This window comes from Saccoglossus kowalevskii, chromosome 5, assembly GCF_978046115.1.
Source record: "Saccoglossus kowalevskii chromosome 5, keSacKowa6.1, whole genome shotgun sequence".
NCBI lineage: Eukaryota > Metazoa > Hemichordata > Enteropneusta > Harrimaniidae > Saccoglossus > Saccoglossus kowalevskii.
The window spans coordinates 37506718-37534423 of NC_140645.1; the positions used below are offsets into that span (position 1 = coordinate 37506718).

Below are 27706 nucleotides of genomic sequence, written 5' to 3' on the forward strand. Positions count from 1 at the left end.
TTGAGTTAAAGAAACTATTTAATATGAACGATATTACATGGTTGTACCTTTCGTAGTCTGGGTGGGTTCAGGTGATAATCCAGGGATGTACCATTCGTAATCTGGGTGGGTTCTGGGAATATCTCCTCCATGTAGATATTAAAGCCTAACCGGGTTCGAAAAGTTAAATACAGTCAGAGATCACAGAAAATTAAAAAAAAAAGATTATTTTGCCCGTTATTTCCCGTGACAAGGATATATTTTACTATCTCACTGTTTTATTATATCGCAGTGTCGTACGAAGTACTAAATGCTATTGTACTTAAATCATTGGCATTATTTTCAGTGGGTTTTAAAAATGAAATATTGTCACCTATAGAATTTACCATGTCTTCAAGTACTTTTGTCTACAATAGTCCCATAATTTATTTACCTATAAATGTGTGAAGCCTATTACAATAAATTCACGAAACATTAAAATAATCAATACTGAATGACTGTACAGTTGAATAAAATTACTAGAATAATAGAAGACTTTAATATGAAGTTACTTCACTGGTGAAAAATATTATTTCCAAATTACATTATTGTAAAATTATTTCTCTGGTCTAGACTAGAAAAGAATACATAAGTGTGGTACTGTCATAAAAGAGAAATCTAATCTGTCACTCGATTATTGAAAATAATATGCTCTCAGCAATTGCTGTGGTTCAGTCTAATTTGTTTGAACAAAATAAGCAACCTCCTGCAATTGTTTTCAGGAAAATGATGAAAAGACAACTTGTAGGCAATTTGTCACTGTAAATGGATAGAGCAATGCTGAAATAAATCAGTAAATTAAACTGATTGCACACACATACTGGACGAGAAATGGATTATGTTTTTAAGTTCTCGAACTTGGCAGGAAAAACCATAAAATCACGTGCATTGCATTTAGCGAATTTTATTTATAAACGTAAAACGAAATTAAAAATTACAGTACTTCAAAGTTGTATTTACAACACACTAATACGGAGTGATGTCACTACTCTGGACTGAAACAGAAATGAATATAGAGTGATATCATTGGTCTAGATTGAAACAAAAATTAAAATGGAGTGATGTCACTGGTCTGGACTGGAACAGAAATTAATATGGAGTGGTATCACTGGTCAAGAGTGAAACATAAATGTATATGGAGTGATATCGATGGTCTAGACTGGAACAGAAATTAATATGGAGTGATATCACTGGTCTAGACTAAAACATAAATTAATATGGAGTGATATCACTGGTCTAGAGTGAAACATAAATGTATATGGAGTGATATCGATGGTCTAGACTAAAACATAAATTAATATGGAGTGATATCACTGGTCTAGACTAAAACATAAATTAATATGGAGTGATATCACTGGTCTAGACTAAAACATAAATTAATATGGAGTGATATCACTGGTCTAGAGTGAAATATAAATGTATATGGAGTGATATCGATGGTCTAGACTAAACATAAATTAATATGGAGTGATATCACTGGTCTAGACTAAAACAGAAATTAATATGGAGTGATATCACTGGTCTAGACTAAAACATAAATTAATATGGAGTGATATCACTGGTCTAGAGTGAAATATAAATGTATATGGAGTGATATCGATGGTCTAGACTGGAACAGAAATTAATATGGAGTGATATCACTGGTCTAGACTAAAACATAAATTAATATGGAGTGATATCACTGGTCTAGACTAAAACATAAATTAATATGGAGTGATGTCACTGGTCTAGACTAAAACATAAATTAATATGGAGTGATATCACTGGTCTAGACTAAAACATAAATTAATATGGAGTGATGTCACTGGTCTGGACAGATACAGAAATTGATATGGCATGATATCACTGGTCTAGACTAAAACATAAATTAATATGGAGTGATATCACTGGTCTAGACTAAAACATAAATTAATATGGAGTGATATCACTGGTCTAGACTAAAACATAAATTAATATGGAGTGATATCACTGGTCTAGAGTGAAACATAAATTAATATGGAGTGATATCACTGGTCTAGACTAAAACATAAATTAATATGGAGTGATGTCACTGGTCTGGACAGATACAGAAATTGATATGGCATGATATCACTGGTCTAGACTAAAACATAAATTAATATGGAGTGATATCACTGGTCTAGACTAAAACATAAATTAATATGGAGTGATGTCACTGGTCTAGACTAAAACATAAATTAATATGGAGTGATATCACTGGTCTAGACTAAAACATAAATTAATATGGAGTGATATCACTGGTCTAGACTAAAACATAAATTAATATGAAGTGATGTCACTGGTCTAGACTGGAACATAAATTAATATAGAGTGGTATCACTGGTCTAGACGGGAACATAAATGAATATGGAGTGATATTACTGCTCTAGACTGGAACAAAAATTAATATGGAGTGATATAACTAGTTTAGATTGGAACAGAAATTAATATAGATTGATATTACTGCTCTAAACTGGAACAGAAATTAATATGCAATGATATCACTAGTCTAGACTAAAACAGAAATTAATATGGAGTTATATCACTAGTTTAGACTAAAACAGAAATTAATATGGAGCGATATCACTGGTCTAGACGAGAACAGATATTAATATGGAGTAATATCACCAGTTCAGACTGGAACAGAAATTAATATGGAGTTATGTCACTGGTCTGGACTGGAACAGAAATTAATATGGAGTGATGTCACTGGTCTAGACGGGAACATAAATTAATATGAAGTGATATCACTGGTCTACACTGGAACATAAATTGATATGGAGTGATATCACTGGTCTGGACTGGAACAGAAATTAATATGAAGTGATGTCACTGGTCTAGACTGGACCATGCATTAATATTGAGTGATATTACCAGTTTAGACTGGAACAGAAATTAATATGGAGTGATGTCACTGATCAAGACAAAAACAGAAATTAATATGGAGTGATATCACTGGTCTAGACTAAAACATAAATTAATATGGAGTTATATCACTGGTCTAGACTGAGATAGAAATTAATATGGAATGATATTACTGGTCTAGGCTGGACCATACATTAATATTGAGTTATATCACTGGTCTAGACTGAGATAGAAATTAATATGGAGTGATATCACTGGTCTAGACTGGAACATAACATTATATGCGTGATATATCTGGTCTGGACAGATAGAGAAATTAATATGGAGTTATATCACTGGTCTAGACTGGACCATACATTAATATTGAGTGATATCACCAGTTTAGACTGGAACAGAAATTAATATGGAGTGATATCACTGGTCTAGACTAAAACAGAAATTAATATGGAGTTATATCACTAGTCTAGACTAAAACAGAAATTAATATGGAGTTATATCACTAGTCTAGACTAAAACAGAAATTAATATGAGGTGATATTATTGGTCTTGACTGGAACATAACATTATATGCGTGATATATCTGGTCTGGACAAATAGAGAAATTGATATGGAGTTATATCACTGGTCTAGACTTAAATAGGATTTAATAGTAAGTGATACCACTGGAGTGGACTTAAATAGGAATTAATAGTGAGTGATATCACTGATCTAGACGAGAACAGAAATTAATATGGAGTAATATCACCAGTTTAGACTGGAGCAGAAATTAATATGGAGTGATATAATTGGTCTAGATTGGAACAGAAATTAATATGGAGTGATATCACTGGTCTAGACTTAAATAGGAATTAATAGTGAGTGATACCACTGGTCTGGACGAGAACAGAAATTAATATGGAGTGATATCACTGGTCTAGACTGAGATAGAAATTAATATGGAGTGATATCACTGGTCACGACTGGAACATAAATTAATATTGAGTGATATCACTGGTCTAGACTGGAACAGAAATTAATATGGAGTGATATCACTGGTCTAGACGAGAACAGAAATTAATATGGAGTGATATCACTGGTCTAGACTGAGATAGAAATTAATATGGAGTGATATCACTGGTCGCGACTGGAACATAAATTAATATTGAGTGATATCACTGGTCTGGACTGGAACAGAAATTAATATGAAGTGATGTCACTGGTCTAGACTGGACCATGCATTAATATTGAGTGATATTACCAGTTTAGACTGGAACAGAAATTAATATGGAGTGATGTCACTGATCAAGACAAAAACATAAATTAATATGGAGTTATATCACTGGTCTAGACTGAGATAGAAATTAATATGGAGTGATATTACTGGTCGCGACTGGAACAGAAATTAATATAGAGTGATGTCACTGATCAAGACAAAAACATAAATTAATATGGAGTTATATCACTGGTCTAGACTGAGATAGAAATTAATATGGAGTTATATCACTGGTCTAGACTGGAACATAAATTGATATGGAGTGATAGCACTGGTCTAAACTGAAACATAAATTGATAGAGACTGATATCATTGGTCTGGACTGGAACAGAAATTAATATGAAGTGATGTCACTGGTCTAGACTGGACCATGCATTAATATTGAGTGATATTACCAGTTTAGACTGGAACAGAAATTAATATGGAGTTATATCACTGGTCTAGACTGAGATAGAAATTAATATGGAGTGATATTACTGGTCGCGACTGGAACAGAAATTAATATAGAGTGATATCACTGGTCTAGGCTGGACCATACATTAATATTGAGTTATATCACCAGTTTACACTGGAACATAAATTAATATGGAGTGATATCACTGGTCTAGACTAAAACATAAATTAATATGGAGTGATATCACTGGTCTAGACTAAAACATAAATTAATATGCAATGATATCACTAGTCTAGACTAAAACAGAAATTAATATAGAGTGATGTCACTGGTCTAGGCTGGACCATACATTAATATTGAGTTATATCACTGGTCTAGACTGGACCATACATTAATATTGAGTGATATCACCAGTTTAGACTGGAACAGAAATGAATATGGAGTGATATCATTGGTCTAGACTAAAACAGAAATTAATATGGAGTGATATCACTAGTCTAGACTAAAACAGAAATTAATATAGAGTGATGTCACTGGTCTAGGCTGGACCATACATTAATATTGAGTGATATCACTGGTCTAGACTAAAACATAAATTAATATGCAATGATATCACTAGTCTAGACTAAAACAGAAATTAATATAGAGTGATGTCACTGGTCTAGGCTGGACCATACATTAATATTGAGTGATATCACCAGTTTAGACTGGAACAGAAATGAATATGGAGTTATATCATTGGTCTAGACTAAAACAGAAATTAATATGGAGTTATATCACTGGTCTAGACTAAAACATAAATTAATATGGAGTTATATCACTGGTCTAGACTGAGATAGAAATTAATATGGAGTGATATCATTGGTCTAGACTAAAACAGAAATTAATATGGAGTTATATCACTGGTCTAGACTGAGATAGAAATTAATATGGAGTGATATCATTGGTCTAGACTAAAACAGAAATTAATATGGAGTTATATCACTGGTCTAGACTGAGATAGAAATTAATATGGAGTGATATTACTGGTCGCGACTGGAACAGAAATTAATATCGAGTGATATCACTGGTCTAGGCTGGACCATACATTAATATTGAGTTATATCACTGGTCTGGACTGGAACAGAAATTAATATAGAGTGATGTCACTGGTCTAGGCTGGACCATACATTAATATTGAGTTATATCACCAGTTTACACTGGAACATAAATTAATATTGAGTGATATCACTGGTCTAGACTAAAACATAAATTAATATGGAGTGATATCACTGGTCTAGACTAAAACATAAATTAATATGCAATGATATCACTAGTCTAGACTAAAACAGAAATTAATATAGAGTGATGTCACTTGTCTAGGCTGGACCATAAATTAATATTGAGTTATATCACCAGTTTACACTGGAACATAAATTAATATTGAGTGATATCACTGGTCTAGACTAAAACATAAATTAATATGGAGTTATATCACTGGTCTAGACTGAGATAGAAATTAATATGGAGTGATATTACTGGTCGCGACTGGAACAGAAATTAATATAGAGTGATGTCACTGATCAAGACAAAAACATAAATTAATATGGAGTTATATCACTGGTCTAGACTGAGATAGAAATTAATATGGAGTTATATCACTGGTCTAGACTGGAACATAAATTGATATGGAGTGATGTCACTGGTCTAGACTGAGATAGAAATTAATATGGAGTGATATCACTGGTCTAGACTGGAACATAACATTATATGCGTGATATATCTGGTCTGGACAGATAGAGAAATTAATATGGAGTTATATCACTGGTCTAGACTGAGATAGAAATTAATATAGAGTGATATCACTGGTCTAGGCTGGACCATACATTAATATTGAGTGATATCACCAGTTTAGACTGGAACAGAAATTAATATGGAGTGATATCACTGGTCTAGACTAAAACAGAAATTAATATGGAGTTATATCACTAGTCTAGACTAAAACAGAAATTAATATGGAGTTATATCACTAGTCTAGACTAAAACAGAAATTAATATGGAGTGATATTACTGGTCGCGACTGGAACAGAAATTAATATAGAGTGATGTCACTGATCAAGACAAAAACATAAATTAATATGGAGTTATATCACTGGTCTAGACTGAGATAGAAATTAATATGGAGTTATATCACTGGTCTAGACTGGAACATAAATTGATATGGAGTGATGTCACTGGTCTAGGCTGGACCATACATTAATATTGAGTTATATCACCAGTTTACACTGGAACATAAATTAATATTGAGTGATATCACTGGTCTAGACTAAAACATAAATTAATATGCAATGATATCACTAGTCTAGACTAAAACAGAAATTAATATAGAGTGATGTCACTGGTCTAGGCTGGACCATAAATTAATATTGAGTTATATCACCAGTTTAGACTGGAACAGAAATTAATATTGAGTGATATCACTGGTCTAGACTAAAACATAAATTAATATGCAATGATATCACTAGTCTAGACTAAAACAGAAATTAATATAGAGTGATGTCACTGGTCTAGGCTGGACCATACATTAATATTGAGTTATATCACCAGTTTACACTGGAACATAAATTAATATTGAGTGATATCACTGGTCTAGACTAAAACATAAATTAATATGCAATGATATCACTAGTCTAGACTAAAACAGAAATTAATATGGAGTGATATCACTGGTCTAGGCTGGACCATACATTAATATTGAGTTATATCACCAGTTTACACTGGAACATAAATTAATATTGAGTGATATCACTGGTCTAGACTAAAACGTAAATTAATATGCAATGATATCACTAGTCTAGACTAAAACAGAAATTAATATGGAGTGATGTCACTGGTCTAGGCTGGACCATACATTAATATTGAGTTATATCACCAGTTTACACTGGAACAGAAATTAATATTGAGTGATATCACCAGTTTAGACTGGAACAGAAATGAATATGGAGTGATATCATTGGTCTAGACTAAAACAGAAATTAATATGGAGTGATGTCACTGGTCTAGACTAAAACAGAAATTAATATGGAGTGATGTCACTGGTCTAGACTAAAACAGAAATTAATATGGAGTAATATCACCAGTTTAGACTGGAACAGAAATGAATATGGAGTGATATCACTGGTCTAGACTAAAACAGAAATTAATATGGAGTGATGTCACTGGTCTAGGCTGGACCATAAATTAATATTGAGTGATATCACTGGTCTAGACTGAGATAGAAATTAATATGGAGTGATATCATTGGTCTAGACTGGAACATAACATTATATGCGTGATATATCTGGTCTGGACTGAGATAGAAATTAATATGGAGTGATATCACTGGTCTAGACTGGAACATAACATTATATGCGTGATATATCTGGTCTGGACAGATAGAGAAATTAATATGGAGTTATATCACTGGTCTAGACTGAGATAGAAATTAATATAGAGTGATATCACTGGTCTAGGCTGGACCATACATTAATATTGAGTGATATCACCAGTTTAGACTGGAACAGAAATTAATATGGAGTGATATCACTGGTCTAGACTAAAACAGAAATTAATATGGAGTTATATCACTAGTCTAGACTAAAACAGAAATTAATATGGAGTTATATCACTAGTCTAGACTAAAACAGAAATTAATATGGGGTGATATTATTGGTCTTGACTGGAACATAACATTATATGCGTGATATATCTGGTCTGGACAAATAGAGAAATTGATATGGAGTTATATCACTGGTCTAGACTTAAATAGGATTTAATAGTAAGTGATACCACTGGAGTGGACTTAAATAGGAATTAATAGTGAGTGATATCACTGATCTAGACGAGAACAGAAATTAATATGGAGTAATATCACCAGTTTAGACTGGAGCAGAAATTAATATGGAGTGATATAATTGGTCTAGATTGGAACAGAAATTAATATGGAGTGATATCACTGGTCTAGACTTAAATAGGAATTAATAGTGAGTGATACCACTGGTCTGGACGAGAACAGAAATTAATATGGAGTGATATCACTGGTCTAGACTGAGATAGAAATTAATATGGAGTGATATCACTGGTCACGACTGGAACATAAATTAATATTGAGTGATATCACTGGTCTAGACTGGAACAGAAATTAATATGGAGTGATATCACTGGTCTAGACGAGAACAGAAATTAATATGGAGTGATATCACTGGTCTAGACTGAGATAGAAATTAATATGGAGTGATATCACTGGTCGCGACTGGAACATAAATTAATATTGAGTGATATCACTGGTCTGGACTGGAACAGAAATTAATATGAAGTGATGTCACTGGTCTAGACTGGACCATGCATTAATATTAAGTGATATTACCAGTTTAGACTGGAACAGAAATTAATATGGAGTGATGTCACTGATCAAGACAAAAACATAAATTAATATGGAGTTATATCACTGGTCTAGACTGAGATAGAAATTAATATGGAGTGATATTACTGGTCGCGACTGGAACAGAAATTAATATAGAGTGATGTCACTGATCAAGACAAAAACATAAATTAATATGGAGTTATATCACTGGTCTAGACTGAGATAGAAATTAATATGGAGTTATATCACTGGTCTAGACTGGAACATAAATTGATATGGAGTGATAGCACTGGTCTAAACTGAAACATAAATTGATAGAGACTGATATCATTGGTCTGGACTGGAACAGAAATTAATATGAAGTGATGTCACTGGTCTAGACTGGACCATGCATTAATATTGAGTGATATTACCAGTTTAGACTGGAACAGAAATTAATATGGAGTTATATCACTGGTCTAGACTGAGATAGAAATTAATATGGAGTGATATTACTGGTCGCGACTGGAACAGAAATTAATATAGAGTGATATCACTGGTCTAGGCTGGACCATACATTAATATTGAGTTATATCACCAGTTTACACTGGAACATAAATTAATATGGAGTGATATCACTGGTCTAGACTAAAACATAAATTAATATGGAGTGATATCACTGGTCTAGACTAAAACATAAATTAATATGCAATGATATCACTAGTCTAGACTAAAACAGAAATTAATATAGAGTGATGTCACTGGTCTAGGCTGGACCATACATTAATATTGAGTGATATCACTGGTCTAGACTAAAACATAAATTAATATGCAATGATATCACTAGTCTAGACTAAAACAGAAATTAATATAGAGTGATGTCACTGGTCTAGGCTGGACCATAAATTAATATTGAGTGATATCACCAGTTTAGACTGGAACAGAAATGAATATGGAGTGATATCATTGGTCTAGACTAAAACAGAAATTAATATGGAGTTATATCACTAGTCTAGACTAAAACAGAAATTAATATGGAGTGATGTCACTGGTCTAGGCTGGACCATACATTAATATTGAGTGATATCACCAGTTTAGACTGGAACAGAAATGAATATGGAGTGATATCATTGGTCTAGACTAAAACAGAAATTAATATGGAGTTATATCACTGGTCTAGACTGAGATAGAAATTAATATGGAGTGATATCATTGGTCTAGACTAAAACAGAAATTAATATGGAGTTATATCACTGGTCTAGACTGAGATAGAAATTAATATGGAGTGATATTACTGGTCGCGACTGGAACAGAAATTAATATCGAGTGATATCACTGGTCTAGGCTGGACCATACATTAATATTGAGTTATATCACTGGTCTGGACTGGAACAGAAATTAATATAGAGTGATGTCACTGGTCTAGGCTGGACCATACATTAATATTGAGTTATATCACCAGTTTACACTGGAACATAAATTAATATTGAGTGATATCACTGGTCTAGACTAAAACATAAATTAATATGGAGTGATATCACTGGTCTAGACTAAAACATAAATTAATATGCAATGATATCACTAGTCTAGACTAAAACAGAAATTAATATAGAGTGATGTCACTGGTCTAGGCTGGACCATAAATTAATATTGAGTTATATCACCAGTTTACACTGGAACATAAATTAATATTGAGTGATATCACTGGTCTAGACGAGAACAGAAATTAATATGGAGTTATATCACTGGTCTAGACTGAGATAGAAATTAATATGGAGTGATATTACTGGTCGCGACTGGAACAGAAATTAATATAGAGTGATGTCACTGATCAAGACAAAAACATAAATTAATATGGAGTTATATCACTGGTCTAGACTGAGATAGAAATTAATATGGAGTTATATCACTGGTCTAGACTGGAACATAAATTGATATGGAGTGATGTCACTGGTCTAGGCTGGACCATACATTAATATTGAGTTATATCACCAGTTTACACTGGAACATAAATTAATATTGAGTGATATCACTGGTCTAGACTAAAACATAAATTAATATGGAGTTATATCACTGGTCTAGACTAAAACAGAAATTAATATGGAGTTATATCACTGGTCTAGACTGAGATAGAAATTAATATGGAGTGATATTACTGGTCGCGACTGGAACAGAAATTAATATCGAGTGATATCACTGGTCTAGGCTGGACCATACATTAATATTGAGTTATATCACTGGTCTGGACTGGAACAGAAATTAATATGAAGTGATGTCACTGGTCTAGACTGGACCATGCATTAATATTGAGTGATATTACCAGTTTAGACTGGAACAGAAATTAATATGGAGTGATGTCACTGATCAAGACAAAAACATAAATTAATATGGAGTTATATCACTGGTCTAGACTGAGATAGAAATTAATATGGAGTGATATTACTGGTCGCGACTGGAACAGAAATTAATATAGAGTGATGTCACTGATCAAGACAAAAACATAAATTAATATGGAGTTATATCACTGGTCTAGACTGAGATAGAAATTAATATGGAGTTATATCACTGGTCTAGACTGGAACATAAATTGATATGGAGTGATAGCACTGGTCTAAACTGAAACATAAATTGATAGAGACTGATATCATTGGTCTGGACTGGAACAGAAATTAATATGAAGTGATGTCACTGGTCTAGACTGGACCATGCATTAATATTGAGTGATATTACCAGTTTAGACTGGAACAGAAATTAATATGGAGTTATATCACTGGTCTAGACTGAGATAGAAATTAATATGGAGTGATATTACTGGTCGCGACTGGAACAGAAATTAATATAGAGTGATATCACTGGTCTAGGCTGGACCATACATTAATATTGAGTTATATCACCAGTTTACACTGGAACATAAATTAATATGGAGTGATATCACTGGTCTAGACTAAAACATAAATTAATATGGAGTGATATCACTGGTCTAGACTAAAACATAAATTAATATGCAATGATATCACTAGTCTAGACTAAAACAGAAATTAATATAGAGTGATGTCACTGGTCTAGGCTGGACCATACATTAATATTGAGTGATATCACCAGTTTAGACTGGAACATAAATTAATATGGAGTGATATCACTGGTCTAGACTAAAACATAAATTAATATGGAGTGATATCACTGGTCTAGACTAAAACATAAATTAATATGCAATGATATCACTAGTCTAGACTAAAACAGAAATTAATATAGAGTGATGTCACTGGTCTAGGCTGGACCATACATTAATATTGAGTGATATCACTAGTCTAGACTAAAACAGAAATTAATATGGAGTGATGTCACTGGTCTAGGCTGGACCATAAATTAATATTGAGTGATATCACCAGTTTAGACTGGAACAGAAATGAATATGGAGTGATATCATTGGTCTAGACTAAAACAGAAATTAATATGGAGTTATATCACTGGTCTAGACTGAGATAGAAATTAATATAGAGTGATATCATTGGTCTAGACTAAAACAGAAATTAATATGGAGTTATATCACTGGTCTAGACTGAGATAGAAATTAATATGGAGTGATATTACTGGTCGCGACTGGAACAGAAATTAATATCGAGTGATATCACTGGTCTAGGCTGGACCATACATTAATATTGAGTTATATCACTGGTCTGGACTGGAACAGAAATTAATATAGAGTGATGTCACTGGTCTAGGCTGGACCATACATTAATATTGAGTTATATCACCAGTTTACACTGGAACATAAATTAATATTGAGTGATATCACTGGTCTAGACTAAAACATAAATTAATATGGAGTGATATCACTGGTCTAGACTAAAACATAAATTAATATGCAATGATATCACTAGTCTAGACTAAAACAGAAATTAATATAGAGTGATGTCACTGGTCTAGGCTGGACCATAAATTAATATTGAGTTATATCACCAGTTTACACTGGAACATAAATTAATATTGAGTGATATCACTGGTCTAGACGAGAACAGAAATTAATATGGAGTTATATCACTGGTCTAGACTGAGATAGAAATTAATATGGAGTGATATTACTGGTCGCGACTGGAACAGAAATTAATATAGAGTGATGTCACTGATCAAGACAAAAACATAAATTAATATGGAGTTATATCACTGGTCTAGACTGAGATAGAAATTAATATGGAGTTATATCACTGGTCTAGACTGGAACATAAATTGATATGGAGTGATGTCACTGGTCTAGGCTGGACCATACATTAATATTGAGTTATATCACCAGTTTACACTGGAACATAAATTAATATTGAGTGATATCACTGGTCTAGACTAAAACATAAATTAATATGGAGTTATATCACTGGTCTAGACTAAAACAGAAATTAATATGGAGTTATATCACTGGTCTAGACTGAGATAGAAATTAATATGGAGTGATATTACTGGTCGCAACTGGAACAGAAATTAATATCGAGTGATATCACTGGTCTAGGCTGGACCATACATTAATATTGAGTTATATCACTGGTCTGGACTGGAACAGAAATTAATATAGAGTGATGTCACTGGTCTAGGCTGGACCATACATTAATATTGAGTTATATCACCAGTTTACACTGGAACATAAATTAATATTGAGTGATATCACTGGTCTAGACTAAAACATAAATTAATATGGAGTGATATCACTGGTCTAGACTAAAACATAAATTAATATGCAATGATATCACTAGTCTAGACTAAAACAGAAATTAATATAGAGTGATGTCACTGGTCTAGGCTGGACCATAAATTAATATTGAGTTATATCACCAGTTTACACTGGAACATAAATTAATATTGAGTGATATCACTGGTCTAGACTAAAACATAAATTAATATGGAGTTATATCACTGGTCTAGACTGAGATAGAAATTAATATGGAGTGATATTACTGGTCGCGACTGGAACAGAAATTAATATAGAGTGATGTCACTGATCAAGACAAAAACATAAATTAATATGGAGTTATATCACTGGTCTAGACTGAGATAGAAATTAATATGGAGTTATATCACTGGTCTAGACTGGAACATAAATTGATATGGAGTGATGTCACTGGTCTAGGCTGGACCATACATTAATATTGAGTTATATCACCAGTTTACACTGGAACATAAATTAATATTGAGTGATATCACTGGTCTAGACTAAAACATAAATTAATATGCAATGATATCACTAGTCTAGACTAAAACAGAAATTGATATGGAGTGATGTCACTGGTCTAGGCTGGACCATACATTAATATTGAGTGATATCACTAGTCTAGACTGGAACAGAAATGAATATGGAGTGATATCATTGGTCTAGACTAAAACAGAAATTAATATGGAGTTATATCACTGGTCTAGACTGAGATAGAAATTAATATGGAGTGATATCATTGGTCTAGACTAAAACAGAAATTAATATGGAGTTATATCACTGGTCTAGACTGAGATAGAAATTAATATGGAGTGATATCACTGGTCTAGACTGGAACATAACATTATATGCGTGATATATCTGGTCTGGACAGATAGAGAAATTAATATGGAGTTATATCACTGGTCTAGACTGAGATAGAAATTAATATAGAGTGATATCACTGGTCTAGGCTGGACCATACATTAATATTGAGTGATATCAACAGTTTAGACTGGAACAGAAATTAATATGGAGTGATATCACTGGTCTAGACTAAAACAGAAATTAATATGGAGTTATATCACTAGTCTAGACTAAAACAGAAATTAATATGGAGTGATATCACTGGTCTAGACTAAAACAGAAATTAATATGGAGTGATATCACTGGTCTAGACTAAAACATAAATTAATATGGAGTGATATCACTGGTCTAGAGTGAAATATAAATGTATATGGAGTGATATCGATGGTCTAGACTAAAACATAAATTAATAAGGAGTGATATCACTGGTCTAGACTAAAACATAAATTAATATGGAGAGATATCACTGGTCTAGACTAAAACATAAATTAATATGGAGTGATATCACTGGTCTAGAGTGAAATATAAATGTATATGGAGTGATATCGATGGTCTAGACTAAAACATAAATTAATATGAAGTGATGTCACTGGTCTAGACTGGAACATAAATTAATATAGAGTGGTATCATTGGTCTAGACGGGAACATAAATGAATATGGAGTGATATTACTGCTCTAGACTGGAACAAAAATTAATATGGAGTGATATAACTAGTTTAGATTGAAACAGAAATTAATATAGATTGATATTACTGCTCTAAACTGGAACAGAAATTAATATGCAATGATATCACTAGTCTAGACTAAAACAGAAATTAATATGGAGTTATATCACTAGTTTAGACTAAAACAGAAATTAATATGGAGCGATATCACTGGTGTAGACGAGAACAGAAATTAATATGGAGTAATATCACCAGTTTAGACTGGAACAGAAATTAATATGGAGTGATGTCACTGGTCTGGACTGGAACAGAAATTAATATGGAGTGATGTCACTGGTCTAGACTGGAACATAAATTAATATGAAGTGATATCACTGGTCTACACTGGAACATAAATTGATATGGAGTGATATCACTGGTCTGGACTGGAACAGAAATTAATATGAAGTGATGTCACTGGTCTAGACTGGACCATGCATTAATATTGAGTGATATTACCAGTTTAGACTGGAACAGAAATTAATATGGAGTGATATCATTGGTCTAGACTAAAACATAAATTAATATGGAGTTATATCACTGGTCTAGACTGAGATAGAAATTAATATGGAGTGATATTACTGGTCGCGACTGGAACAGAAATTAATATAGAGTGATATCACTGGTCTAGGCTGGACCATACATTAATATTGAGTTATATCACCAGTTTACACTGGAACATAAATTAATATGGAGTGATATCACTGGTCTAGACTAAAACATAAATTAATATGGAGTGATATCACTGGTCTAGACTAAAACATAAATTAATATGGAGTGATATCACTGGTCTAGACTAAAACATAAATTAATATGCAATGATATCACTAGTCTAGACTAAAACAGAAATTAATATAGAGTGATGTCACTGGTCTAGGCTGGACCATACATTAATATTGAGTGATATCAACAGTTTAGACTGGAACATAAATTAATATGGAGTGATATCACTGGTCTAGACTAAAACATAAATTAATATGGAGTGATATCACTGGTCTAGACTAAAACATAAATTAATATGGAGTGATATCACTGGTCTAGACTAAAACATAAATTAATATGGAGTGATATCACTGGTCTAGACTAAAACATAAATTAATATGCAATGATATCACTAGTCTAGACTAAAACAGAAATTAATATAGAGTGATGTCACTGGTCTAGGCTGGACCATAAATTAATATTGAGTTATATCACCAGTTTAGACTGGAACATAAATTAATATGGAGTGATATCACTGGTCTAGACTAAAACATAAATTAATATGGAGTGATATCACTGGTCTAGACTAAAACATAAATTAATATGGAGTGATATCACTGGTCTAGACTAAAACATAAATTAATATGGAGTGATATCACTGGTCTAGACTAAAACATAAATTAATATGCAATGATATCACTAGTCTAGACTAAAACAGAAATTAATATAGAGTGATGTCACTGGTCTAGGCTGGACCATAAATTAATATTGAGTTATATCACCAGTTTAGACTGGACCATAAATTAATATTGAGTGATATCACTGGTCTAGACTAAAACATAAATTAATATGCAATGATATCACTAGTCTAGACTAAAACAGAAATTAATATGGAGTGATGTCACTGGTCTAGGCTGGACCATAAATTAATATTGAGTGATATCAACAGTTTAGACTGGAACAGAAATGAATATGGAGTGATATCATTGGTCTAGACTAAAACAGAAATTAATATGGAGTTATATCACTGGTCTAGACTGAGATAGAAATTAATATGGAGTGATATCACTGGTCTAGACTGGAACATAACATTATATGCGTGATATATCTGGTCTGGACAGATAGAGAAATTAATATGGAGAGATATTATTGGTCTAGACTAAAACAGAAATTAATATGGAGTGATATCATTGGTCTAGACTAAAACAGAAATTAATATGGAGTGATATCACTGGTCTAGACTAAAACAGAAATTAATATGGAGTGATATCACTGATCTAGACTAAAACAGAAATTAATATGGAGTAATATCACCAGTTTAGACTGGAGCAGAAATTAATATGGAGTGATATAATTGGTCTAGATTGGAACAGAATTTAATATGGAGTGATATCACTGGTCTAGACTTAAATAGGAATTAATAGTGAGTGATACCACTGGTCTGGACGAGAACAGAAATTAATATGGAGTGATATCACTGGTCTAGACTGAGATAGAAATTAATATAGAGTGATATCACTGGTCTTGGCTGGACCATACATTAATATTGAGTGATATCACCAGTTTAGACTGGAACAGAAATTAATATGGAGTGATATCACTGGTCTAGACTAAAACAGAAATTAATATGGAGTTATATCACTAGTCTAGACTAAAACAGAAATTAATATGGAGTGATATCATTGGTCTAGACTAAAACAGAAATTAATATAGAGTGATATCACTGGTCTAGACTAAAACAGAAATTAATATGGGGTGATATTGTTGGTCTTGACTGGAACATAACATTATATGCGTGATATATCTGGTCTGGACAAATAGAGAAATTGATATGGAGTGATATCACTGGTCTAGACTTAAATAGGATTTAATAGTAAGTGATACCACTGGAGTGGACTTAAATAGGAATTAATAGTGAGTGATATCACTGATCTAGACGAGAACAGAAATTAATATGGAGTAATATCACCAGTTTAGACTGGAGCAGAAATTAATATGGAGTGATATAATTGGTCTAGATTGGAACAGAAATTAATATGGAGTGATATCACTGGTCTAGACTTAAATAGGAATTAATAGTGAGTGATACCACTGGTCTGGACGAGAACAGAAATTAATATGGAGTGATATCACTGGTCTAGACTGAGATAGAAATTAATATGGAGTGATATCACTGGTCACGACTGGAACATAAATTAATATTGAGTGATATCACTGGTCTAGACTGGAACAGAAATTAATATGGAGTGATATCACTGGTCTAGACGAGAACAGAAATTAATATGGAGTGATATCACTGGTCTAGACTGGAACAGAAATTAATATGGAGTGATATCACTGGTCTAGACTGGAACATAAATTGATATGGAGTGATAGCACTGGTCTAAACTGAAACATAAATTGATAGAGACTGATATCATTGGTCTGGACTGGAACAGAAATTAATATGAAGTGATGTCACTGGTCTAGACTGGACCATGCATTAATATTGAGTGATATTACCAGTTTAGACTGGAACAGAAATTAATATGGAGTTATATCACTGGTCTAGACTGAGATAGAAATTAATATGGAGTGATATTACTGGTCGCGACTGGAACAGAAATTAATATAGAGTGATATCACTGGTCTGGGCTGGACCATACATTAATATTGAGTGATATCACCAGTTTAGACTGGAACAGAAATTAATATGGAGTGATATCACTTGTCTAGACTAAAACAGAAATTAATATGGAGTTATATCACTGGTCTAGACTGAGATAGAAATTAATATGGAGTGATATTACTGGTCGCGACTGGAATAGAAATTAATATAGAGTGATATCACTGGTCTGGGCTGGACCATACATTAATATTGAGTGATATCACCAGTTTAGACTGGAACAGAAATTAATATGGAGTTATATCACTGGTTTAGACTAAAACAGAAATTAATAAGGAGTGATATTACTGGTCGCGACTAAAACAGAAATGAATATGGGGTGATATCACTGGTCTAGACTGGAACATAACATTATATGCGTGATATATCTGGTCTGGACAGATAGAGAAATTGATATGGAGTGATATCACTGGTCTAGACTTAAATAGGAATTAATAGTGAGTGATACCACTGGTCTGGACGAGAACAGAAATTAATATGGAGTGATATCATTGGTCTAGACTAAAACAGAAATTAATATGGAGTGATGTCACTGGTCTAGACCAAAACATAAATTAATATGGAGTGATAGCACTGGTCTAGTCTAAAACATAAATTAATATGGAGTGATGTCACTGGTCTGGAAGGGAACAAAAATGAATATGAAGTGATACCACTGGTCTGGACGAGAACATAAATTAATATGGAGTAATATCACCAGTTTAGACTGGAACATAAATTAATATGGAGTGATATCATTGGTCTAGACTAAAACAGAAATTAATATGGAGTGATATCATTGGTATAGACTAAAACAGATATTAATATGGAGTGATATCACTGGTCTAGACTAAAACAGAAATTAATATGGAGTGATATCATTGGTCTAGACTAAAACAGAAATTAATATGGAGTGATATCACTGGTCTAGACTAAAACAGAAATTAATATGGAGTGATATTATTGGTCTAGACTAAAACAGAAATTAATATGGAGTGATATCATTGGTCTAGACTAAAACAGAAATTAATATGGAGTGATATCACTGGTCTAGACTAAAACAGAAATTAATATGGAGTGATATCACTGATCTAGACTAAAACAGAAATTAATATGGAGTAATATCACCAGTTTAGACTGGAGCAGAAATTAATATGGAGTGATATAATTGGTCTAGATTGGAACAGAAATTAATATGGAGTGATATCACTGGTCTAGACTTAAATAGGAATTAATAGTGAGTGATACCACTGGTCTGGACAAGAACAGAAATTAATATGGAGTGATATCATTGGTCTAGACTAAAACAGAAATTAATATGGAGTGATGTCACTGGTCTAGACTAAAACATAAATTAATATGGAGTGATAGCACTGGTCTAGTCTAAAACATAAATTAATATGGAGTGATGTCACTGGTCTGGAAGGGAACAGAAATGAATATGAAGTGATACCACTGGTCTGGACGAGAACAGAAATTAATATGGAGTAATATCACCAGTTTAGACTGGAACATAAATTAATATGGAGTGATATCATTGGTCTAGACTAAAACAGAAATTAATATGGAGTGATATCATTGGTATAGACTAAAACAGATATTAATATGGAGTGATATCACTGGTCTAGACTAAAACAGAAATTAATATGGAGTGATATCATTGGTCTAGACTAAAACAGAAATTAATATGGAGTGATATCACTGGTCTAGACTAAAACAGAAATTAATATGGAGTGATATTATTGGTCTAGACTAAAACAGAAATTAATATGGAGTGATATCATTGGTCTAGACTAAAACAGAAATTAATATGGAGTGATATCACTGATCTAGACTAAAACAGAAATTAATATGGAGTAATATCACCAGTTTAGACTGGAGCAGAAATTAATATGGAGTGATATAATTGGTCTAGATTGGAACAGAAATTAATATGGAGTGATATCACTGGTCTAGACTTAAATAGGAATTAATAGTGAGTGATACCACTGGTCTGGACAAGAACAGAAATTAATATGGAGTGATATCACTGGTCAAGACTGGAACATAAATTAATATTGAGTGATATCACTGGTCTAGACTGGAACAGAAATTAATATGGAGTGATATCACTGGTCTAGACGAGAACAGAAATTAATATGGAGTGATATCACTGGTCTAGACTGAGATAGAAATTAATATGGAGTGATATCACTGGTCGCGACTGGAACATAAATTAATATTGAGTGATATCACTGGTCTAGACTGGAACAGAAATTAATATGGAGTGATATCACTGGTCTAGACTGGAACATAAATTGATATGGAGTGATAGCACTGGTCTAAACTGAAACATAAATTGATAGAGACTGATATCATTGGTCTGGACTGGAACAGAAATTAATATGAAGTGATGTCACTGGTCTAGACTGGACCATGCATTAATATTGAGTGATATTACCAGTTTAGACTGGAACAGAAATTAATATGGAGTTATATCACTGGTCTAGACTGAGATAGAAATTAATATGGAGTGATATTACTGGTCGCGACTGGAACAGAAATTAATATAGAGTGATATCACTGGTCTGGGCTGGACCATACATTAATATTGAGTGATATCACCAGTTTAGACTGGAACAGAAATTAATATGGAGTGATATCACTTGTCTAGACTAAAACAGAAATTAATATGGAGTTATATCACTGGTCTAGACTGAGATAGAAATTAATATGGAGTGATATTACTGGTCGCGACTGGAAGAGAAATTAATATAGAGTGATATCACTGGTCTGGGCTGGACCATACATTAATATTGAGTGATATCACCAGTTTAGACTGGAACAGAAATTAATATGGAGTTATATCACTGGTCTAGACTAAAACAGAAATTAATAAGGAGTGATATTACTGGTCGCGACTAAAACAGAAATGAATATGGGGTGATATCACTGGTCTAGACTGGAACATAACATTATATGCGTGATATATTTGGTCTGGACAGATAGAGAAATTGATATGGAGTGATATCACTGGTCTAGACTTAAATAGGAATTAATAGTGAGTGATACCACTGGTCCGGACGAGAACAGAAATTAATATGGAGTAATATCACCAGTTTAGACTGGAACAGAAATTAATATGGAGTAATATCACCAGTTTAGACTGAAGCAGAAATTAATATGGAGTGATATCATTGGTCTAGACTAAAACAGAAATTAATATGGAGTGATGTCACTGGTCTAGACTAAAACATAAATTAATATGGAGTGATAGCACTGGTCTAGACTAAAACATAAATTAATATGGAGTGATGTCACTGGTCTGGAAGGGAACAGAAATGAATATGAAGTGATACCACTGGTCTGGACGAGAACAGAAATTAATATGGAGTAATATCACCAGTTTAGACTGGAACATAAATTAATATGGAGTGATATCATTGGTCTAGACTAAAACAGAAATTAATATGGAGTGATATCATTGGTCTAGACTAAAACAGATATTAATATGGAGTGATATCACTGGTCTAGACTAAAACAGAAATTAATATGGAGTGATATCATTGGTCTAGACTAAAACAGAAATTAATATGGAGTGATATCACTGGTCTAGACTAAAACAGAAATTAATATGGAGTGATATTATTGGTCTAGACTAAAACAGAAATTAATATGGAGTGATATCATTGGTCTAGACTAAAACAGAAATTAATATGGAGTGATATCACTGGTCTAGACTAAAACAGAAATTAATATGGAGTGATATCACTGGTCTAGACTAAAACAGAAATTAATATGGAGTGATATTATTGGTCTAGACTAAAACAGAAATTAATATGGAGTGATATCACTGGTCTAGACTAAAACAGAAATTAATATGGAGTGATATTATTGGTCTAGACTAAAACATAAATTAATATAGAGTGATGCCACTGGTCTAGACTGGAACAGAAATTAATATGGAGTGATATTATTCGTCTAGACTAAAACAGAAATTAATATGGAGTGATATCACTGGTCTAGACTAAAACAGAAATTAATATGGAATGATAGCACTGGTCTAAATTGGAACATAAATTGATAGAGACTGATATCACTGGTCTGGACTGGAACATAAATTAATATAGAGTGATATCACCAGTTTAGACTGGAACAGAGATTAATATGGAGTGATATCACTTGTCTAGACTAAAACAGAAATTAATATGGAGTGATAGCACTGGTCTAAATTGGAACATAAATTGATAGAGACTGATACCATTGGTCTGGACTGGAACAGAAATTAATATTGAGTGATATCACCAGTTTAGACTGGAACAGAAAAAAATATGAAGTAATATCATTAGACTTGATTGGAACAGTACTGTACTACCTTGATATAAAGTGACTTTATATATATAGACTTGACCAGTACTGTACTGATTTGATACAAAGTGTTTTTACAAGTATAGACTGGACCAGTACTGTACTGATTTGATACAAAGTGACTTTACATGTATAGAATTGACCAGTACTGTACTGATTTGATACAAAGTGACTTTACAAGTATAGACTGGACCAGTACTGTACTGCTTTGATATAAAGTGACTTTACATGTATAGACTGGACCAGTACTGTACTGGTTTGATATAAAGTGACTTTACATGTATAGACTGGACCACTGCTGTACTGCTTTGATATAAAGTGACTTTACAAGTATAGACTGGACCAGTGCTGCACTGGTTTGATACAAAGTGACTCTACAAGTATAGACTGGACTACTGCTGTACTGGTTTGATACAAAGTGACTTTACAAGTATAGACTGGACCACTGCTGTACTGGTTTGATATAAAGTGACTTTACATGTATAGACTGGACCACTGCTGTACTGATTTGATACAAAGTGACTTTACAAGTATAGACTGGACCAGTACTGTACTGCTTTGATATAAAGTGACTTTACATGTATAGACTGGACCAGTACTGTACTGGTTTGATATAAAGTGACTTTACATGTATAGACTGGACCACTGCTGTACTGCTTTGATATAAAGTGACTTTACAAGTATAGACTGGACCAGTGCTGCACTGGTTTGATACAAAGTGACTCTACAAGTATAGACTGGACTACTGCTGTACTGGTTTGATACAAAGTGACTTTACATGTATAGACTGGACCACTGCTGTACTGATTTGATACAAAGTGACTTTACAAGTATAGACTGGACCAGTACTGTACTGGTTTGATACAAAGTGACTTTACAAGTATAGACTGGACCACTGCTGTACTGGTTTGATATAAAGTGACTTTACAAGTATAGACTGGACCAGTACTGTACTGGTTTGATATAAAGTGACTTTACATGTATAGACTGGACCACTGCTGTACTGATTTGATACAAAGTGACTTTACAAGTATAGACTGGACCAGTACTGTACTGGTTTGATACAAAGTGACTTTACAAGTGTAGACTGGACCAGTACTGCACTGCTTTGATACAAAGTGACTTTACAAGTATAGACTGGATCAGTGCTGTAATGCTTTGATACAAAGTTACTTTACAAGTATAGACTGGACCAGTACTGTACTGCTTTGATACAAAATGACTTTACAAGTATAGGCTGGATCAATAATGTACTGCTTTGATACTAAGTGACTTTACAAGTATAGACTGGACCAGTACTGTACTGGTTTGATACAAATTGACTTTACATGTATATACTGGACCACTGCTGTACTGATTTGATACAAAGTGACTTTACAAGCATAGACTGGACCACTGCTGTACTGGTTTGATATAAAGTGACTTTACAAGTATAGACTGAACCACTGCTGTACTGCTTTGATACAAAGTGACTTTACAAGTATAGACTGGACCAGTACTGTACTGCTTTGATACAAAGTGACTTTACAAGTATAGACTGGACCACTGCTGTACTGGTTTGATATAAAGTGACTTTACAAGTATAGACTGAACCACTGCTGTACTGCTTTGATACAAAGTGACTTTACAAGTATAGACTGGACCAGTACTGTACTGCTTTGATACAAAGTGACTTTACAAGTATAGACTGGACCACTGCTGTAATGCTTTTATACAAAGTGACTTTACAAGTGTAGACTGGACCAGTACTGCACTGCTTTGATACAAAGTGACTTTACAAGTATAGACTGGATCAGTGCTGTAATGCTTTGATACAAAGTGACTTTACAAGTATAGACTGGACCAGTACTGTACTGCTTTGATACAAAATGACTTTACAAGTATAGACTGGATCAGTGCTGTAATGCTTTGATACAAAGTGACTTTACAAGTATAGACTGGATCAGTGCTGTAATGCTTTGATACAAAGTGACTTTACAAGTATAGACTGGACCAGTACTGCACTGCTTTGATACAAAGTGACTTTACAAGTATAGACTGGACCACTGCTGTAATGCTTTTATACAACGTGACTTTACAAGTATAGACTGGATCAGTGCTGTAATGCTTTGATACAAAGTGACTTTACAAGTATAGACTGGACCACTGATGTACTGCTTTGATATAAAGTGACTTTACAAGTATAGACTGGACCACTGCTGTACTGATTTGATACAAAGTGACTTTACAAGCATAGACTGGACCACTGCTGTACTGGTTTGATATAAAGTGACTTTACAAGTATAGACTGAACCACTGCTGTACTGCTTTGATACAAAGTGACTTTACAAATATAGACTGGATCAGTACTGCACTGCTTTGATACAAAGTGACTTTACAAGTATAGAATTGACCAGTACTGTACTGCTTTGATACAAAGTGACTTTACAAGTATAGACTGGACCACTGCTGTACTGCTTTGATACAAAGTGACTTTACATGTATAGACTGGACCAGTACTGCACTGCTTTGATACAAAGTGACTTTACAAGTATAGACTAGACCACTGCTGTACTGATTTGATACAAAGTGACTTTACAAGTATAGACTGAACCACTGCAGTACTGATTTGATACAAAGTGACTCTACAAGTATAGACTGGACCACTGCTGTATTGATTTGATATATAGTGACTTTACAAGTATAGACTGTACCACTGCAGTACTGATTTGATACAAAGTGACTCTACAAGTATAGACTGGACCACTGCTGTATTGATTTGATATATAGTGACTTTACAAGTATAGACTGTACCACTGCAGTACTGATTTGATACAAAGTGACTTTACAAGTATAGACTGTACCACTGCAGTACTGATTTGATACAAAGTGACTTTACAAGTATAGACTGGACCACTGATGTACTGATTTGATACAAAGTGACTTTACAAGTATAGACTGTACCACTGCAGTACTGATTTGATACAAAGTGACTTTACAAGTATAGAATTGACCAGTACTGTACTGATTTGATACAAAGTGACTTTACAAGTATAGACTGGACCAGTACTGTACTGCTTTGATATAAAGAGTCTTTACAAGTATAGACTGGACCAGTACTGCACTGCTTTGATACAAAGTGACTTTACAAGTATAGACTAGACCACTGCTGTACTGATTTGATACAAAGTGACTTTACAAGTATAGACTGTACCACTGCAGTACTGATTTGATACAAAGTGACTCTACAAGTATAGACTGGACCACTGCTGTATTGATTTGATATATAGTGACTTTACAAGTATAGACTGTACCACTGCAGTACTGATTTGATACAAAGTGACTTTACAAGTATAGACTGTACCACTGCAGTACTGATTTGATACAAAGTGACTTTACAAGTATAGACTGGACCACTGATGTACTGATTTGATACAAAGTGACTTTACAAGTATAGACTGTACCACTGCAGTACTGATTTGATACAAAGTGACTTTACAAGTATAGAATTGACCAGTACTGTACTGATTTGATACAAAGTGACTTTACAAGTATAGACTGGACCAGTACTGTACTGCTTTGATATAAAGAGTCTTTACATGTATAGACTGGACCAGTACTGTACTGGTTTGATACAAAGTGACTTTACAAGTATAGACTGGACCACTGCTGTACTGATTTGATACAAAGTGACTTTACAAGTATAGACTGGACCAGTACTGTACTGATATGATACAAAGTGACTTTACAAGTTTAGCCTGCATCAGTACCGTACTGCTTTGATACAAATTGACTTTACAAGTAAGACTGGACCAGTATTGTACTGCTTTGATATAAAGTGACTTTACAAGTATAGACTGGATCAGTGCTGTACTGTTTTGATATAAAGTGAGTTTACAAGTGTAGATTGGACCAGTACCGTAAAGTATGTACGTCGCAACAATTTTACCTTTTAATAAGCATATACATTCAATATGTCGGGGTGATATGATCAAGTGTCGTCATTTAATTGTGCAAAGTCTCACTATAAATTGAAACGCATGAAAAAGTAGTTTTAGGTACAGTGAATATCTCAAAAATAGTTCAGTACTGATGTACTAAGCATGCGAGGTGCATAGCAAATATTTACATGAGATAACTAGGTCATTAACATCAACCATTGTACGTCATCGTGCGCAGTGAGTTTGATGACGTGATTACTTGACAGGTACCTATATATAATTTCAATGTACGAACGTCGTACGGCTGGCGCCGTAAGCGGTTATATTACATACCCTACAATAACTTAATGTCGCCAACCTGGAACTCATTAAAATTTAAGTTTAATAAACAGTACACCTTTTGTTTAGGTTAGTGGAGTTGACAAACATATCATTCACTTTATAAACACAGTTAATGTCACTGACCTGTGGAGTATGATAACAAGCCCGGTTACGTGGGTATTTGGATTTATTGATTTAAATATCGTACTACGCATGCGCGTATGACGTCATTAGTGATCGCAGTGATCGCGCGACGGCTCGGCACATTGACCAATGGTTGATTTGATGAAATGTTTTCAACATCAACGTGAATGTTTTGAATTGAACCAAAATATCGAATATTTTAAGGTAAAGCTTATCAGAATGAAATAACTGGAATGTTGGTGATGATTTACGCGGGAAATGACATTGAGATTGTTAAGGGAACAGCAATAGAGCCAATAGGACTAGTCATTCTGTAGGGTTAATTTGAATTTTGGGACAGCATTTTTCCCCCCAATTATATACACGGCATATATGCAATTACAATCTGACCTACAACAATTCGACTCATCACGTTGAATGTCAGAAAATCGGGAATATGTTGCATGATATTTTGGCTAGGATTGTGTGGAACAGTCTGCAAGAAGGTACTAGTAC

At 33.5% G+C, this 27706-nt stretch overlaps 1 long non-coding RNA gene across 1 annotated transcript; it reads right to left on the reverse strand.

Annotated features, from left to right (window-relative positions):
- On the reverse strand, positions 1-27249 carry LOC146746118 (uncharacterized). The gene is made up of 2 exons (XR_014929581.1): positions 27212-27249; positions 1-145 (listed from the first exon to the last, which is right to left on the reverse strand). It is a non-coding gene; the product is annotated as an uncharacterized LOC146746118 (long non-coding RNA).
- Positions 27250-27706: the final 457 nt, after the last annotated feature.